The sequence below is a fragment of the Ranitomeya imitator genome, chromosome 3 (assembly GCF_032444005.1).
Source record: "Ranitomeya imitator isolate aRanImi1 chromosome 3, aRanImi1.pri, whole genome shotgun sequence".
In the NCBI taxonomy this organism is placed as follows: domain Eukaryota; kingdom Metazoa; phylum Chordata; class Amphibia; order Anura; family Dendrobatidae; genus Ranitomeya; species Ranitomeya imitator.
In genome coordinates, this window is record NC_091284.1 from 208,680,925 (window position 1) to 208,698,931 (window position 18,007).

Sequence of the window (18,007 nt, forward strand, 5' to 3'; positions counted from 1 at the left end):
TATCCCATGACTGCGTAGTGTGCTACTAATGGTAGTTCTTGAGACTGTGGTCCCAGCTCTCTTCAAGTCATTGATTAGGTCCTCCCATGTAGTTCTGGGCTGATTCCTGACCTGTCTCAGAATCTTCCTTACCCTACAAGGATGAGATGATATATAGTGCCCCAGTCTGAGGAAGATTGACAGTCATCTTGTATTTACGCCATTTTCTAATAATTGTGCCAACAGTTGTTGACTTCACACCAAGCTGCTAACATATTGCCCTGTCGCTCATCCCAGTCTTATGCAGGTCTACAATTTTGTCCCTGATGTCCTTAGACACCTCTTGGTCTTGACCATGGTAGAGAGGTTGCAGTGTGATTAATTCAGTGTGTGGACAGGTTTCTTTTATACAGGTAACAAGTTGAAACACATGCAATTAATATAGGTAAAGAGTGTAGAGTAGGATGGCTTCTTAAAGAAAAACTAACAGGTCTGTGAGAGCCAGAATTCTTGCTGGTTGGTAGGTGATCAAATACTTATTTCATGTAATAAAATGCAATTTAATTATTTCTTAATCATACAATGTGATCTTCTGTTTTTATTTTTAGATTCTGTCTCCTACAGTTGAAGTGAACCTACGATAAAAATTATAGTTGGTCAGAAAACTTGCAAAATTGGCAGTGTATCAAATACGTTTTCACCACTGTAGGTACCACGTGAGCCATGCTCCAATCCTGTGAATGTTCAGTGAAACCATTTCAAATATAAAATAAATTTTATGGAAATGTGTCAATTTAGCCTTGATCTTTAAATAGGATTGTCCAGTAGAAACAATAACTGTCTATATATCCTGTTAAGGTATTGCCCAACCAAGGACTTGTGTTAGCTGATTTTAGCCAAATAAGGGAAATATATGTTGTCCGGCTAGCAGTTTTTTTAACATAAGTAGTTGCTTGCTGCCATAACTGTAAACTGACATGGATTTTTTATGATGATACAAAAATTTTAATTGGAATTGTTTACTAGTTCCTTTATTTTACAGTGGGGCAAAAAAGTATTTAGTCAGTCAGCAATAGTGCAAGTTCCACCACTTAAAAAGATGAGAGGCGTCTGTAATTTACATCATAGGTAGACCTCAACTATGGGAGACAAACTGTGAAAAAAAAATCCAGAAAATCACATTGTCTGTTTTTTTAACATTTTATTTGCATATTATGGTGGAAAATAAGTATTTGGTCAGAAACAAACAATCAAGATTTCTGGCTCTCACAGACCTGTAACTTCTTCTTTAAGAGTCTCCTCTTTCCTCCACTCATTACCTGTAGTAATGGCACCTGTTTAAACTTGTTATCAGTATAAAAAGACACCTGTGCACACCCTCAAACAGTCCGACTCCAAACTCCACTATGGTGAAGACCAAAGAGCTGTCAAAGGACACCAGAAACAAAATTGTAGCCCTGCACCAGGCTGGGAAGACTGGATTTGCAATAGCCAACCAGCTTGGAGTGAAGAAATCAACAGTGGGAGCAATAATTAGAAAATGGAAGACATACAAGACCACTGATAATCTCCCTCGATCTGGGGCTCCATGCAAAATCCCACCCCGTGGGGTCAGAATGATCACAAGAACGGTGAGCAAAAATCCCAGAACCACGCGGGGGGACCTAGTGAATGAACTGCAGAGAGCTGGGACCAATGTAACAAGGCCTACCATAAGTAACACACTACGCCACCATGGACTCAGATCCTGCAGTGCCAGACGTATCCCACTGCTTAAGCCAGTACATGTCCGGGCCCGTCTGAAGTTTGCTAGAGAGCATTTGGATGATCCAGAGGAGTTTTGGGAGAATGTCCTATGGTCTGATGAAACCAAACTGGAACTGTTTGGTAGAAACACAACTTGTCGTGTTTGGAGGAAAAAGAATACTGAGTTGCATCCATCAAACACCATACCTACTGTAAAGCATGGTGGTGGAAACATCATGCTTTGGGCTGTTTCTCTGCAAAGGGGCCAGGACGACTGATCCGGGTATATGAAAGAATGAATGGGGCCATGTATCGTGAGATTTTGAGTGCAAACCTCCTTCCATCAGCAAGGGCATTGAAGATGAAACGTGGCTGGGTTTTTCAACATGACAATGATCCAAAGCACACCGCCAGGGCAACGAAGGAGTGGCTTCGTAAGAAGCATTTCAAGGTCCTGGAGTGGCCTAGCCAGTCTCCAGATCTCAACCCTATAGAAAACCTTTGGAGGGAGTTAAAAGTCCGTGTTGCCAAGCGAAAAGCCAAAAACATCACTGCTCTAGAGGAGATCTGCATGGAGGAATGGGCCAACATACCAACAACAGTGTGTGGCAACCTTGTGAAGACTTACAGAAAACCGTTTGACCTCTGTCATTGCCCACAAAGGATATATTAGAAAGTATTGAGATGAAATTTTGTTTCTGACCAAATACTTATTTTCCACCATAATATGCAAATAAAATGTTAAAAAAACAGACAATGTGATTTTCTGGATTTTTTTTTCTCAGTTTGTCTCCCATAGTTGAGGTCTACCTATGATGTAAATTACAGACGCCTCTCATCTTTTTAAGTGGTGGAACTTGCACTATTGCTGACTGACTAAATACTTTTTTGCCCCACTGTATGTGTGAATGGTGTTGAAGTTTGGAGAAGAAACACAGGGTAGAGTAAAATCAGGATAAAAGAAATGCTCCGAGTATACTGTAAAACCGTCTAGATTGTTTTCAGGTACTATATTTATCATGTTATTCAAAAAATAGCATAAGCAATACAAAACAGTAAGGAGGCACATCTGGTAAGCATGAGATAAAAAAACGAGATATTTATACTGTGCCCCTACCATCTGGGGTCCACAAGTAATCAGCTGTGTATTATTTTGCCCTTTCAAGCTATTGTCACCTTTAATCACCACACTTTTTATTTATCACAAATAGTAACCGCTTTTCTTGTAGCAACTTGAATATGATGATCACCGCACTGTGCTTAGTACAACAATGAGAAAGCCGTCTTCATTATGTGGTCTAGTTTTTCTTCACAGAAGAAAAAATATTTTGATTTAGTATCGGCTGGCATAAAATGGTACACTCTAGTGTATTAGAAACATGTAAGGGGTTACAGAGGACAGCTTATACCCTGCACCTGCTCCTAAGTTCTTGAAAGTCTGATGTATTCATATATTGGTCGTTATGATGTATAATGCCTTGTATCATATTGCTGCTATGATGTATAATATATATATATATATATATATATATATATATATATATATATATTCTGGTACTCTATATATAGGGAAAGTGTAGTATTTGGATTAGACCACTGGAGGGGGGCATTGTAGGATAGTAATCAGAATAAGATAGGAACTAGTTAAGTTAGGAGGGGATAACTGTATAAGTTAGATAGGGCTTCCTTAATTGAGGCAGTAGGGCCTGGGAGCCCAGACAGGGCAGCTGTGCCATGCAACGTTCAAGTAAAGGAGCCCAGTTCGTCCAATGTCTAGGAGCAATGGTCATTTGGGAGAAGAAGGAATACAGGGCAGCTTCAACATGGTTGCAGTAAGCTATGTGGGAAGACGCCTAACTGTCCTATGCAAAATGGACAGGGAACTCCTTAAAGTAGTTAGGCTGGCTAGACAGAATGCTGCAGTACCGTAGATGTCGCTACGAACCTGTGGCATTCCTGGGGGTGTACAGGATGGCAGGGGAAAGGAAAGGTTATGATGTGTGAAGAATCCTGTGTAGTACCTGTGATTACTCTGGATGAGCTGAGACAAGAATTGAGAAAAGTTATTCGTTTAAAACTGGATATGGACTCTGCCTGTCTTTGCATGATATTTGGAAAGGAAACCCCCAACACACTGGAGATGACTTGGATGTGCAAGTAAGTGAGCCATCCAACACACAAAAAAGGGACAATGTATTTATGTAACGGAGGGCCAGGGTGTGCAAGTACTACCACCCTCAGCCACGACTACCTCCCTGGCCTCTGTTACACTTGGCGTAGTACTGCAGGATCCAGTAATCTTGCAATGTGGAGATGCCTGGAATGTGACAGCTATCTTGGATGTGACAAAACAATGTGCCTTGAATGTGACAAAGATGTCGAGTCTGAATATGGTGGAAAATGGAGCGGAGACTGAGGACAATTCCAACTCCACCCCTCATGGGCATCATGACCTGGAGATGGCACGAAATTCCATTGGGCAGAGGCAGTGGTCTGGGCTGGAGATACATGACTGTTGTGAATTCTGTTGTCAGGCTCCCTCCTGTGGTCATGAATGGTACTTCGGTTGGTTCTGTCCATGGACTTCCTCTGGTGGGTGTTTCTGAGTTTCACAGGTGACGAGGTTAATTCGTTAGCTGCTGCTCTATTTAACTCCACTTAGATCTTTGCTCCATGCCACCTGTCAATGTTCCAGTATTGGTCTGTTCACTCCTGGATCGTTCTTGTGACCTGTCTTCCCATCAGAAGCTAAGTTCCAGCTTGTATTTCTTTGGTTTGCTATTTTTCTGTCCAGCTTGCTATTTAATTTGTTGTCTTGCTTGCTGGAAGCTCTGGGACGCAGAGGGAGGGCCTCCGCACCGTGAGTCGGTGCGGAGGGTCTTTTTGCGCACTCTGCGTGGTCTTTTTGTAGGTTTTTGTGCTGACCGCAAAGTAACCTTTCCTATCCTCGGTCTGTTCAGTAAGTCGGGCCTCACTTTGCTAAATCTATTTCATCTCTGTGTTTGTATTTTCATCTTTACTCACAGTCATTATATGTGGGGGGCTGCCTTTTCCTTTGGGGAATTTCTCTGAGGCAAGGTAGGCTTTATTTTTCTATCTTCAGGGCTAGCTAGTTTCTTAGGCTGTGCCGAGTTGCATAGGGAGCGTTAGGCGTAATCCATGGCTATTTCTAGTGTGTTTGATAGGTTTAGGGATTGCGGTCGGCAGAGTTCCCACGTCCCAGAGCTCGTGCTTATTATCAGTAACTATCAGGTCATTCCGTGTGCTCTTAACCACCAGGTCCATTATTGTCCTGACCACCAGGTCATAACAGTACAGGTGGCCCAAAGTACTAATGCATCCCAATAGAGGGATAAGAGAAGTTCTGAGACCATTTTTTTTTCTTTGCAGTGTGTTTTGTCTCTATTTTCCCCTTTACCTCTGGGTGGTTCAGGACACTGGTGTAAACATGGACATTCAAGGTCTGTCCTCTTGGATGGATAATCTCACTACAAGGATACAAAACATTCAAGATTTTGTGGTTCAGAATCCGATGTCAGAGCCTAGGATTCCAATTCCTGGTTTGTTTTTTGGTGATAGATCTAAGTTCTTGAATTTCAAAAATAATTGTAAATTGTTTCTTGCCTTGAAACCTCGCTCCTCAGATGACCCTGTTCAACAAGTAAAGATCATTATTTCTTTGTTACGTGGTGACCCTCAAGACTGGGCATTTTCTCTTGCGCCAGGAGATCCGGCATTGCGTGATGTTGATGCGTTTTTCCTGGCGCTTGGATTGCTTTATGACGAACCTAATTCAGTGGATCAGGCAGAGAAAATCTTGCTGGCTCTGTGTCAGGGTCAGGATGAAGCGGAGATATATTGTCAGAAGTTTAGAAAGTGGTCTGTGCTCACTCAGTGGAATGAATGTGCCCTGGCAGCAATTTTCAGAAAGGGTCTCTCTGAAGCCCTTAAGGATGTCATGGTGGGGTTTCCCATGCCTGCTGGTCTGAATGAGTCTATGTCCTTGGCCATTCAGATCGATCGACGTTTGCGTGAGCGTAAAGCTGTGCACCATTTGGCGGTACTATCTGAGCATGGGCCTGAGCCTATGCAATGTGATAGGACTTTGACCAGAGCTGAACGGCAAGAACACAGACGTCGGAATGGGCTATGTTTTTACTGTGGTAATTCCACTCATGCTATCTCCGATTGTCCTAAGCGCACTAAGCGGTTCGCTAGGTCTGCCACCATTGGTACGGTACAGTCTAAATTTCTATTGTCTGTTACTCTGATTTGCTCTTTGTCATCCTATTCTGTTATGGCATTTGTGGATTCAGGCGCTGCCCTGAATTTGATGGACTTGGAGTATGCTAGGCGCTGTGGTTTTTTCTTGGAGCCCTTGCAGTATCCTATTCCATTGAGAGGAATTGATGCTACGCCTTTGGCCAAGAATAAGCCTCAGTATTGGACCCAATTGACCATGTGCATGGCTCCTGCACATCAGGAGGATATCCGCTTTCTGGTGTTGCATAATCTGCATGATGTGGTCGTTTTGGGGTTGCCATGGCTACAGGTTCATAATCCAGTATTGGACTGGAAATCTATGTCTGTGTCCAGCTGGGGTTGCCAGGGGGTACATGGTGATGTTCCATTTTTGTATATTTCGTCTTCCACTCCTTCTGAAGTTCCAGAGTTTTTGTCGGATTATCGGGATGTATTTGATGAGCCCAAAGCCAGTGCCCTACCTCCTCATAGGGATTGCGATTGTGCAATTAATTTGATTCCTGGTAGTAAGTTTCCTAAGGGCCGATTGTTCAATTTATCTGTGCCAGAACACGCCGCTATGCGGAGTTATATAAAGGAATCCTTGGAGAAAGGCCATATTCGCCCGTCGTCATCACCGTTAGGAGCAGGGTTCTTTTTTGTGACCAAGAAGGATGGTTCTTTGAGACCTTGTATTGATTACCGCCTTCTTAATAAAATTACAGTCAAATTTCAGTATCCTTTGCCGTTGCTGTCTGATTTGTTTGCTCGTATTAAAGGGGCTAGTTGGTTCACCAAGATAGATCTTCGAGGGGCGTATAATCTTGTGCGTATTAAACAAGGCGATGAATGGAAAACAGCATTTAATACGCCCGAGGGCCATTTTGAGTACCTGGTTATGCCATTCGGGCTTTCCAATGCTCCATCAGTATTTCAGTCCTTTATGCATGACATCTTCCGAGAGTACCTGGATAAATTCCTGATTGTGTATTTGGATGATATTTTGGTCTTTTCGGATGATTGGGAGTCTCATGTGAAGCAGGTCAGAATGGTGTTCCAGGTCCTTCGTGCGAATTTCTTGTTTGTGAAGGGGTCAAAGTGTCTCTTTGGAGTTCAGAAGGTTTCATTTTTGGGGTTCATTTTTTCCCCTTCTACTATCGAGATGGACCCTGTTAAAGTCCAGGCCATTTACGATTGGACTCAGCCGACATCTGTGAAGAGTCTGCAAAAGTTCCTGGGCTTTGCTAACTTTTATCGTCGCTTCATCGCTAATTTTTCTAGTGTTGCTAAACCGTTGACTGATTTGACCAAGAAGGGTGCTGATGTGGTCAATTGGTCTTCTGCAGCTGTAGAGGCTTTTCAGGAGTTGAAGCGTCGTTTTTCTTCTGCCCCTGTGTTGTGCCAGCCAGATGTTTCGCTTCCGTTTCAGGTTGAGGTTGATGCTTCTGAGATTGGAGCAGGGGCTGTTTTGTCGCAAAGAAGTTCTGAGGGCTCGGTGATGAAGCCATGTGCCTTCTTTTCTAGAAAGTTTTCGCCTGCTGAGCGTAACTATGATGTTGGTAATCGTGAATTGTTGGCCATGAAATGGGCATTCGAGGAGTGGCATCATTGGCTTGAAGGAGCCAAGCATCGCGTGGTGGTCTTGACAGATCACAAGAATTTGACTTATCTTGAGTCTACCAAACGGTTGAATCCGAGACAGGCTCGATGGTCATTATTATTCTCCCGTTTTGATTTTGTGGTTTCGTACCTTCCGGGCTCTAAGAATGTGAAGGCTGATGCCCTGTCAAGGAGTTTTGTGCCTGACTCTCCGGGTGTTCCTGAGCCAGCGGGTATTCTCAAAGAGGGGGTAATTTTGTCTGCCATCTCCCCTGATTTGCGGCGGGTGCTGCAAAAATTTCAGGCTGATAGACCTGACCGTTGCCCAGCGGAGAAACTGTTTGTCCCTGATAGATGGACTAGTAGAGTTATCTCTGAGATTCATTGTTCAGTGTTGGCTGGGCATCCTGGAATCTTTGGTACCAGAGATTTGGTGGCTAGATCCTTCTGGTGGCCTTCTTTGTCGCGGGATGTGCGTTCTTTTGTGCAGTCCTGTGGGACTTGTGCTCGGGCTAAGCCCTGCTGTTCTCGTGCCAGTGGGTTGCTTTTGCCCTTGCCGGTCCTGAAGAGGCCCTGGACGCATATTTCTATGGATTTTATTTCGGATCTCCCCGTCTCTCAAAAGATGTCGGTCATTTGGGTGGTTTGTGATCGCTTTTGTAAGATGGTCCATTTGGTACCTTTGTCTAAATTGCCTTCCTCCTCTGATTTGGTGCCATTATTTTTCCAGCATGTGATTCGTTTACATGGTATCCCGGAGAACATCGTTTCTGACAGAGGTTCCCAGTTTGTTTCAAGGTTTTGGCGATCCTTTTGTGCTAGGATGGGCATTGATTTGTCTTTTTCCTCGGCTTTCCATCCTCAGACAAATGGCCAAACCGAACGAACTAATCATACTTTGGAAACATATCTGAGATGCTTTGTTTCTGCTGATCAAGATGATTGGGTGTCCTTTTTGCCGTTGGCTGAGTTCGCCCTTAATAATCGGGCCAGCTCGGCTACTTTGGTTTCGCCGTTTTTCTGCAATTCTGGTTTCCATCCTCGTTTCTCTTCAGGGCAGGTTGAGTCTTCAGACTGTCCTGGTGTAGATACTGTGGTGGATAGGTTGCAGCAGATTTGGACTCATGTGGTGGACAATTTGACATTGTCCCAGGAGAAGGCTCAACGTTTCGCTAACCGCCGGCGCTGTGTGGGTCCCCGACTTCGTGTTGGGGATTTGGTTTGGTTGTCGTCTCGTTATGTTCCTATGAAGGTTTCCTCTCCTAAGTTTAAGCCTCGTTTCATTGGTCCGTATAGGATTTCTGAGGTTATCAATCCTGTGTCTTTTCGTTTGACCCTTCCTGCTTCTTTTGCCATCCATAATCTGTTCCATAGGTCGTTATTTCGGAGATACGTGGCGCCTGTGGTTCCATCTGTTGATCCTCCTGCCCCCGTGTTAGTTGAGGGGGAGTTGGAGTATGTGGTGGAGAAAATTTTGGATTCTCGTGTTTCGAGACGGAAACTCCAGTACCTGGTCAAGTGGAAGGGTTATGGTCAGGAAGATAATTCCTGGGTTTTTGCCTCTGATGTTCATGCTGCCGATCTGGTTCGTGCCTTTCATTTGGCTCATCCTGGTCAGCCTGGGGGCTCTGGTGAGGGTTCGGTGACCCCTCCTCAAGGGGGGGGGGTACTGTTGTGAATTCTGTTGTCGGGCTCCCTCCTGTGGTCATGAATGGTACTTCGGTTGGTTCTATCCATGGACTTCCTCTGGTGGGTGTTTCTGAGTTTCACAGGTGACGAGGTTAATTCGTTAGCTGCTGCTCTATTTAACTCCACTTAGATCTTTGCTCCATGCCACCTGTCAATGTTCCAGTATTGGTCTGTTCACTCCTGGATCGTTCTTGTGACCTGTCTTCCCATCAGAAGCTAAGTTCCAGCTTGTATTTCTTTGGTTTGCTATTTTTCTGTCCAGCTTGCTATTTAATTTGTTGTCTTGCTTGCTGGAAGCTGTGGGACGCAGAGGGAGCGCCTCCGCACCGTGAGTCGGTGCGGAGGGTCTTTTTGCGCCCTCTGCGTGGTCTTTTTGTAGGTTTTTGTGCTGACCGCAAAGTAACCTTTCCTATCCTCGGTCTGTTCAGTAAGTCGGGCCTCACTTTGCTAAATCTATTTCATCTCTGTGTTTGTATTTTCATCTTTACTCACAGTCATTATATGTGGGGGGCTGCCTTTTCCTTTGGGGAATTTCTCTGAGGCAAGGTAGGCTTTATTTTTCTATCTTCAGGGCTAGCTAGTTTCTTAGGCTGTGCCGAGTTGCATAGGGAGCATTAGGCGCAATCCACGGCTATTTCTAGTGTGTTTGATAGGTTTAGGGATTGCGGTCGGCAGAGTTCCCACGTCCCAGAGCTCGTCCTTATTATCAGTAACTATCAGGTCATTCCGTGTGCTCTCAACCACCAGGTCCATTATTGTCCTGACCACCAGGTCATAACACATGACCCGATGAGCAGTGCCTGCTCATGGTGAGCATGATGGAAGAGAAGAAAGCCTCACCCCTTGCAGTGGATCCCAGAAGAATGAGTGGGGTCCGATGCAGAACGGGCAGAGCAGCCAGAAGTGGCTCCACCCTGGGACGGGTGGGGTCCGGAAGAAGATCACATGTGCAGCTGCGCAGCACCATTGCAAGACACGGCATCGGCAATGATGGACTATTCCTGCACACATTGCTGTAGCGGCATAAGCCGCATTGAATGTAAGTGGCGGCAGGCAGAGGAGAAGAACCAGCCCAGAAGACTGAGTGGAGTGGCCAACGAATATTGGCCCATTGGGTTCCCAATGCCTGCGGAAGAGCGGAGCTGGTGGCTGCCAGAGCCAGAGCATCGTCACAAGGTGGAAAGGACTGGTGAACCAGAAGGAGAGTTGGCCCCGGAGGAGCCCAAAGTGGAGTGGAGTGGCTTGGGACACATGCAGCTGACAAGTGGATGCCGTTTAAGGGATGTTACGCCTTTGCAAAAGTTGTGCCTGTTGCACTGGAACAATGAGAAAATGGGACTGTTTCACGTCACTGTGGGCAAAGGATCCCTGTAGCACCGAAGTCGAGTGCCGTGTGGCCCGTACGGGCTGTGGTTAGAAAATGAATGTTGGTTACTTTAACCCCTCCCAGTTCTTTTGTGCATGTTGCGCTTCCCCTGCTGGATTCCAGGACTTTATGCCTGTGAGGTTACGGGCCTTTGGACTGCAAACAGACTGTGTGTGGCTGTTAAAAAAGACTGTGTTTTTAGTGTATTTAATTTGAACTTTATTTTTAGGAAAATGCAGCACACATGTTTCTTAAAGGGCCGTACTCCATGCAAAGGAGGGAGGGGGAGGACCCCCCAAGGACTGAGGACCTGATAAGCAGGTCAGAATGAACCGATATGAACGGTGTTGAAACTAAATATAGACTGTGCATGTGCTCGGGTCCTGTAGGTAGACGGGACCGGGGCCATTTCAGCTGGTGGTGCTTATTGGAGGGCTATAGACCAGGCACCTGTTAGAGTTGTTAAAAAGAAAAATGGACTCTTATATGGAGCCAAATTACTCTCTCCAGAGCGGTTGGTGTCTGACACCTACTGCTGAACCAAAAGATTTTGGCTGACTGTAAGAAGTTTTTTAGGAAAGTACGGTAAATGTGTATTTTTATGGACTCTCATGTTGAGTTAACAGACTTTCTACCTCATTCAACTGTTTGCCTCCCTGCATGGAGTATTTGTATTGTACAAATTAAAGCTGCATGTAAAGAAGCAGCGGAGACACCATCACGTGTTTCTCGACGCAAGCAGTGAATAGCCAGGCCTTTCCCCGGGAAGGAACAACCACGGGAAGGGCAGCATCCTATGAAGGAAAGCCACCTATGCCAAGCATGGTATCCATCCACAGACAGCTGTTTCGGGGTTTTTGCCCCTCATCAGTGTGGAGTAGGAATCTGGCTATTAGGAGCAGTGCCTAGTAAAAAGGCTATAAAGGCACAGATGATTGGCCTCGGAGAGACCAAAACATCCAAACACGTGATGGTGTCTCCGCAGTAAATCATCTGTGCCTTTACAAATTAAAGCTGCATCCTACCAGCACTACATGGTCGAGGATGACCATATTTAAAGGAGGGAGGTGTGTAAGGGGTTACAGAGGACAGCTTATACCCTGGACCTACTCCTAAGTTCTTGAATTTCTGATGTATACATATATTGGTCATTATGTTGTATAATGCCTTGTATCATAATGCTGCCATGATGTATAATATGTATATGTTCTGGTACTGTACAGAAAGGAAAAGTGTAGTATTTGGATTAGCCCACTAGAGGGGGCATTGTAGGATAGTAATCAGAATAAGATAGGAACAAGTTAAGTTAGGAGAGGCCAACTCTATAAGGTAGAGAGGGCTTCCTGAATTGAGGCAGTAGGGCCTGGGAGCCCAGACAGGGCAGCTTTGCCACGCAGCGTTCAAGTAAAGCTGCCCAGCACATCTAGTGTCTGGGAGCAATAGTCATTTGGGTGAAGAAGGAATACAGGGCAGCTTCAACGTGGTTGCAGTAAACTACGTGGGAAGATGCCTAAGTGTCTGGTGCGAAATGGAGCGGGAACTCCTTAAGGTAGTTAGGCTGGCCAGACAGAACGCTAAGGTACCGTAGATGTCGGACGACCCTGTGATATTCCTGGGGGTGTATGGGGCAGCACAGGGAAAGGAAAGGTTATGATGTGTGAAGAATCCTGTGTTGTACCTGTGATTACTCTGGACGAGCTGAGACAAGAATTGAGTAAAGTTATTCGTTTAAAACTGGATGTGGATTCTGCCTGTCTTTGCATGATATTTGGAAAGGAAACCTCCAACAGACTGGAGAGTACTCGGTTGTGCAAGTAATTGAGCCATCCAACACACAACAGAAGGGAAAAATGTATTTATGTGATAGAGGGCCAGGGTGTGCAAGTACCACCACCCTCAGCTATGACTACCTCCCTGGCCTCTGTTACACACTATATACGTGATAAATGCTGTATGTCGCAAAGTTTATGGCACTATCCTCTCTGCTATATTTAAACTTCTCCTAGTTGTGGTCTTCGGCAAGGGGACATAAGATACTGGGGCTTTCTTGCTGGAGATGAGTAAGGTTCATATCGGTCGGACCTTGTTCAGTCTAGAAATGAGCATTTATATGACAAAAATAAAGATTTGAGTTTTATCCTTAGCCTAAATTCATATGTCAGTTTAATATGTAAAATACTGATCATTTATATTTTTTTTATTGTGTGATAGATCCATTTTTGGCTTATGTGTTTTTATAATCTGTGAGACATCCATTTTCCTCCAAAGAAAATCTTAATTAAAGGATCTCCTATCTACTACTTAGTGAAAAATAGATAGCACTTGGTTGACACACGGATGGCCTACTTTCACAGATGTGTTCACTTAATTGGGCCCTTAGATCCAATTGTCAAATTTAAGCAGAACATATATCCATTTATTTTATTTTAAACCAATTGAAATTAACGTGTCCATATTATTTCCATCAGGTTTCATCAAGTTCAACTGAGGGACTGGTGCTCTGTCCATTCAAAGAATCTGCGTGCACTGTATGTATATTACAGTAAAACTCTGACAAAAATGATTAATACTATAGTACCCTCTGTAGACTTTAGACTTCTATACTAGGAATATACCATAGCAGCACCCTACTTGTATAATACTGCTAAGTACCTTGAAGCTATACATACGGTAAATATTTTCAAAATTGTTAAAGCAGGAAAATTCCACAATGGTCACTGAAAAATAATTTTCAATTTATTTATACTGAATGTTAGTAGAAAAATGTAAAAAAAAAAACTAAAGGAAATGACCTGATCAAAAATGATGATACCTTTAACTTAATGTTTTGCTGCTCAATGTTTTGAGGCAATCGCTGCAGATGAACAACGTCTGAAACTCTCAATGACACTTCTTGCACCCGTCCCCATGCATTTTGGCCCACTCCTAGTTAGCAAACCACCGATCCAGATATCTGCAGTTTGAAAGTTGCCTTCTCCAGATGGCATGTTTCAGTTCCTTCCATAGATCTCCAATAGGATTTAGGTCAGGGCTCATAGAAGGCCACTTCAGAATAGTGATTTGTTCTTAGCAGGGGTGGACACTGACTGTCATCTTGGGGTCCCTGGTTCAATAAAGTTTGAGCCCCCCCCCCCTTTTTATGGCAACCAATATATATATAGGTCGCAATGTATCCCCCAGGATGTGCTTAGAAGCATATTAGATCTGCTGGAGTGCCCTGTGCTCACAGCAGGTTGCCTGTGAGACACAGGGAAGAATAAAAGTGAGTGTGAACTGGGTCAAGTTATTTGTCCCAGAAATTATTCAGGAAAACCCGGTATGAGCTTTTATTTTGAAACGGACTGCAGGATGGTAGTGGGGCCGGTCCGTTTCCTCCAGCCCAGATCTTATAGTGGCCCATGGCCATAGAATCTGGAGGATAGAAAAAAAAACCCTGCAAGAGAGTTTGGGTGTGTCAGTCTGGTCTGGGAGTCAGACCTAGCAGGAGGCTTATGAGGAGCTCCTTCCGTGTGGAGCAACACGGGTCAGGCAGAGCCTAAAAGCCTGACACCCCAGCATACACAGTGGTGTAATACGTCCACGGCAACGGATTGTGGACTGTCTTTACTTTTCCCGGCTGCATACCGAAGGACTTGTTGCTTATGTTTTTTTGGTTTGTGAGTATGCTACAAAATAAACAAGACTTTATTTGAACTTTATATGGGTCACTGCCTATTCACTGCACAGCAAGGACATCGCTGCATCACAATATATACAGTACAGACCAAAAGTTTGGACACACCTCATTTAAAGATTTTTCTGTATTTTCATGACTATGAAGATGGTACATTCACACTGAAGGCATCAAAACTATGAATTAACTCATGTGGAATTATATACTTAACAAAAAAGTGTGAAACAACTGAAATTGTTGCATATTCTAGAATACCCGATGCGTTAGAATCGGCCACAATCTAGTCTATACAGGTATATATAATTGTCTAAGGGTTTTTCCGTCTGTCTGTCTATCTGTCTGTCTGTCTATCTGTCCTGGAAATCCCGAGTCTCTGATTGGTCGAGGCCGCCAGGCCTCGACCAATCAGAGACCGGCACGGCATCGACGTAGAAATCCCGCGTCTCTGATTGGTCGAGGCCGCCAGGCCTCGACCAATCAGCAACGGGCACAGCGACGATGATGTCATAAAGGACGTAGACATCCCGCGTCTCTGATTGGTCGAGGCCGCCAGGCCTCGACCAATCAGCAACGGGCACAGCGACGATGCTGATTGATCGAGGCCGCCAGGCCTCGACCAATCAGCAACAGGCACAGCGACGATGATGTCATAAAGGACGTAGACATCTCAACGTTTCTGATTCAGCGACGGGCACAGTATCGACGTAGATGTCATAATGGTTGCCATGGCGATGATGATGTCATAAAGGTTGCCTCGACCAATCAGCGACTGGCACAGTCTGCCGCGAGTTCTGGAATCATCATTGTCCATATACTACGGGGACATGCATATTCTAGAATACCCGATGCGTTAGAATCGGGCCACAATCTAGTGTCTTATATTCTAGGTTCTTCAAAGTAGCCACCTTTTGCTTTGATGACTGCTTTGCACACTCTTGGCATTCTCTTGATGAGCTTCAAGAGGTAGTCACCAGGAATGGTCTTCCAACAATCTTGAAGGAGTTCCCAGAGATGCTTAGCACTTATTGGCCCTTTTGCCTTCACTCTGCAGTCCAGTTCACCCCAAACCATCTCGATTGGGTTCAGGTCTGACTGTGGAGGCTAGGTCATCTGGCGTAGCACCCCATCACTCTCCTTCTTGGTCAAATAGCCCTTACACAGCCTGGAGATGTGTTTGGGATCATTGTCCTGTTGAAAAATAAATGATGGTCCAACTAAACGCAAGCCGGTTGGAATAGCATGCCGCTGCAAGATGCTGTGTGTTATGATTCGGTGACCTTGGAGCTGCATGAGAAATTTCACTGGAGAAGGTGGCCACTATACTGACCGCAATCCTGAACTTAACACCGCAACTAGAAGTAGCTGTGGAGTGTACCTAACACACCTAGACACCTCGTCACAGCCGGAGGACTAAATACCCCTAAAGATGGAAATTGGAATACTATCCTGCCTCAGAGAAAATCCCCAAAGGATAGACAGCCCCCCACAAATATTGATGGTGAGTCGGAGAGGAAAAAACATACACAGGCAGAAAAACAGGATTTAGCACAGGAGGCCACTCTAGCTAGATAGGACAGGATAGGACAGAGTTCTGTGCGGTCAGTACTAAAACCCTTCAAAAACATCCACAGCGGAATGTACAAAAAAAACTTCCTACATCTAACTAAAAGATGTAGGAGCGTAAATCTGCAACTCCAGTGAATCCTACAATCAGAGCAGGAATAAAACTGAAACAAGCACACAGCAGTGTGCCACAGATACAAAGACCAAACACTTATCTTTGCTGAATTTGGCAGCAAGCAGGAGAAGCCAGAAAGTGATCCAACACTTCACAAGGAACATTGACAACTGGCAAGGGCTAAAGGTGTTATGATCAGGTGGCCTTGGAGCAGCTTGAAAATACCTTCGCTGGAGCAGTGGTAACTTTACTGACTGCAAACCCTGATCCTATCACCGCAACTAGAAGTAGCCGTGGGGTGTGCCTAACCAGACCTAGACACCTCGACACAGCCTAAGGACTAAATATCCCTAAAGATGGAAATAGGAAAAACTCTCTTGCCTGAGAGTAGATCCCCAAAGGATAGGTAGCACCCCACAAATAATGACTGTGAGTAGGAGAGGAAAAGACACACGCAGACAGAAAACAGGGATAAGCAAAGGAGGCCACTTCTACCTAGATAGGAAAGGATAGTACAGGATACTATGCGGTCAGCATAAAACACTACAAAATATCCACAGCAGAAAAATACAAAAACTCCACCACCTAACTAAAGATGTGGAGAGTATATCTGCGACTCCAGCAAGTCCAACTAGACTGAGAAAAACATCAGGCACAATCTAGCAGGAACAAAATAGAAACAAGATAAGCACAGAAAATAAACACACAGCATTGTGTCTAAAAAATGAAGCAAACACTTATCTTAGCTGAATTGGCAGCAAGCAGGAGAGGCCAGGCAGAGGACCAACACTTCCAAAGGAACATTGACTACTGGCAAGGACTAATGAGTCCTGCACAGCTAAATACCCCAGTCAGAATTGCAATTAGCAGAAACACCTGTCCAAGACTGCTGCTCAGGAATAACTGCATTACCATCAACAACCACCGGAGGGAACCCAAGAGCAGAATTCACAACAGTACCCCCCCTTGAGGAGGGATCACCAAACCCTCACCAGGGCCCCCAGGCCGGTCAGGACGAGCAAGATGAAAGGCACGAACCAAATCAGCGGCATGGACATCAGAGGCTGAAACCCAAGAATTATCCTCCTGGCCATAACCCTTCCATTTGACAAGGTACTGAAGCTTCCGCCTCAAAAAACAAGAATGCAAAATATTCTCAACCACATATTCCAACTCCCCATCGACCAACACAGGGGCCGGAGGATCAACAGAGGGAACAAAGGGCTCCACATATTTCCGCAACAAAGATCTATGGAAGACATTATTGATAGCAAAAGAGGCCGGAAGCGCCAGACGAAAAGACACCGGATTAATAATCTCAGAAATCCTATAAGGACCAATAAACCGAGGCTTAAACTTAGGAGAAGAAACCTTCATAGGAACATGATGGGAAGATAACCAAACCAGATCCCCAACCCGAAGCCAGGAACCAACACACCGACGACGGTTAGCAAAACGTTGAGCCTCTTCCTGAGACAACACCAAATTGTCCACCACCTGAGCCCAAATCTGCTGCAACCTGTCAACCCCAGAATCCACACCAGGAAAGTCAGAAGACTCAACCTGCCCAGAAGAAAAACGAGGATGAAAACCAAAATTACAAAAAAAGGCGAAACCAAATAAGCCGAACTAGCACGATTATTAAGGGCAAACTCGGCCAATGGCAAAAAAGCCACCCAATCATCCTGATCAGCAGACACAAAGCATCTCAAATAAGTCTCCAAAGTCTGATTAGTACGCTCGGTCTGGCCATTTGTCTGAGGATGAAATGCAGAAGAAAAAGACAAATCAATGCCCAGCCTAGCACAAAAGGACCGCCAAAACCTAGAAACAAACTGGGAACCTCTGTCGGAGACAATGTTCTCAGGAATACCATGCAAACGGACCACATGCTGAAAAAACAACGGAACCAAATCAGAAGAAGGCAATTTAGGCAAAAGCACCAAATGAACCATCTTAGAGAATCGGTCACAAACAACCCAGATAACAGACATCCTCTGGAAAACAGGAAGATCGGAAATAAAATCCATAGAAA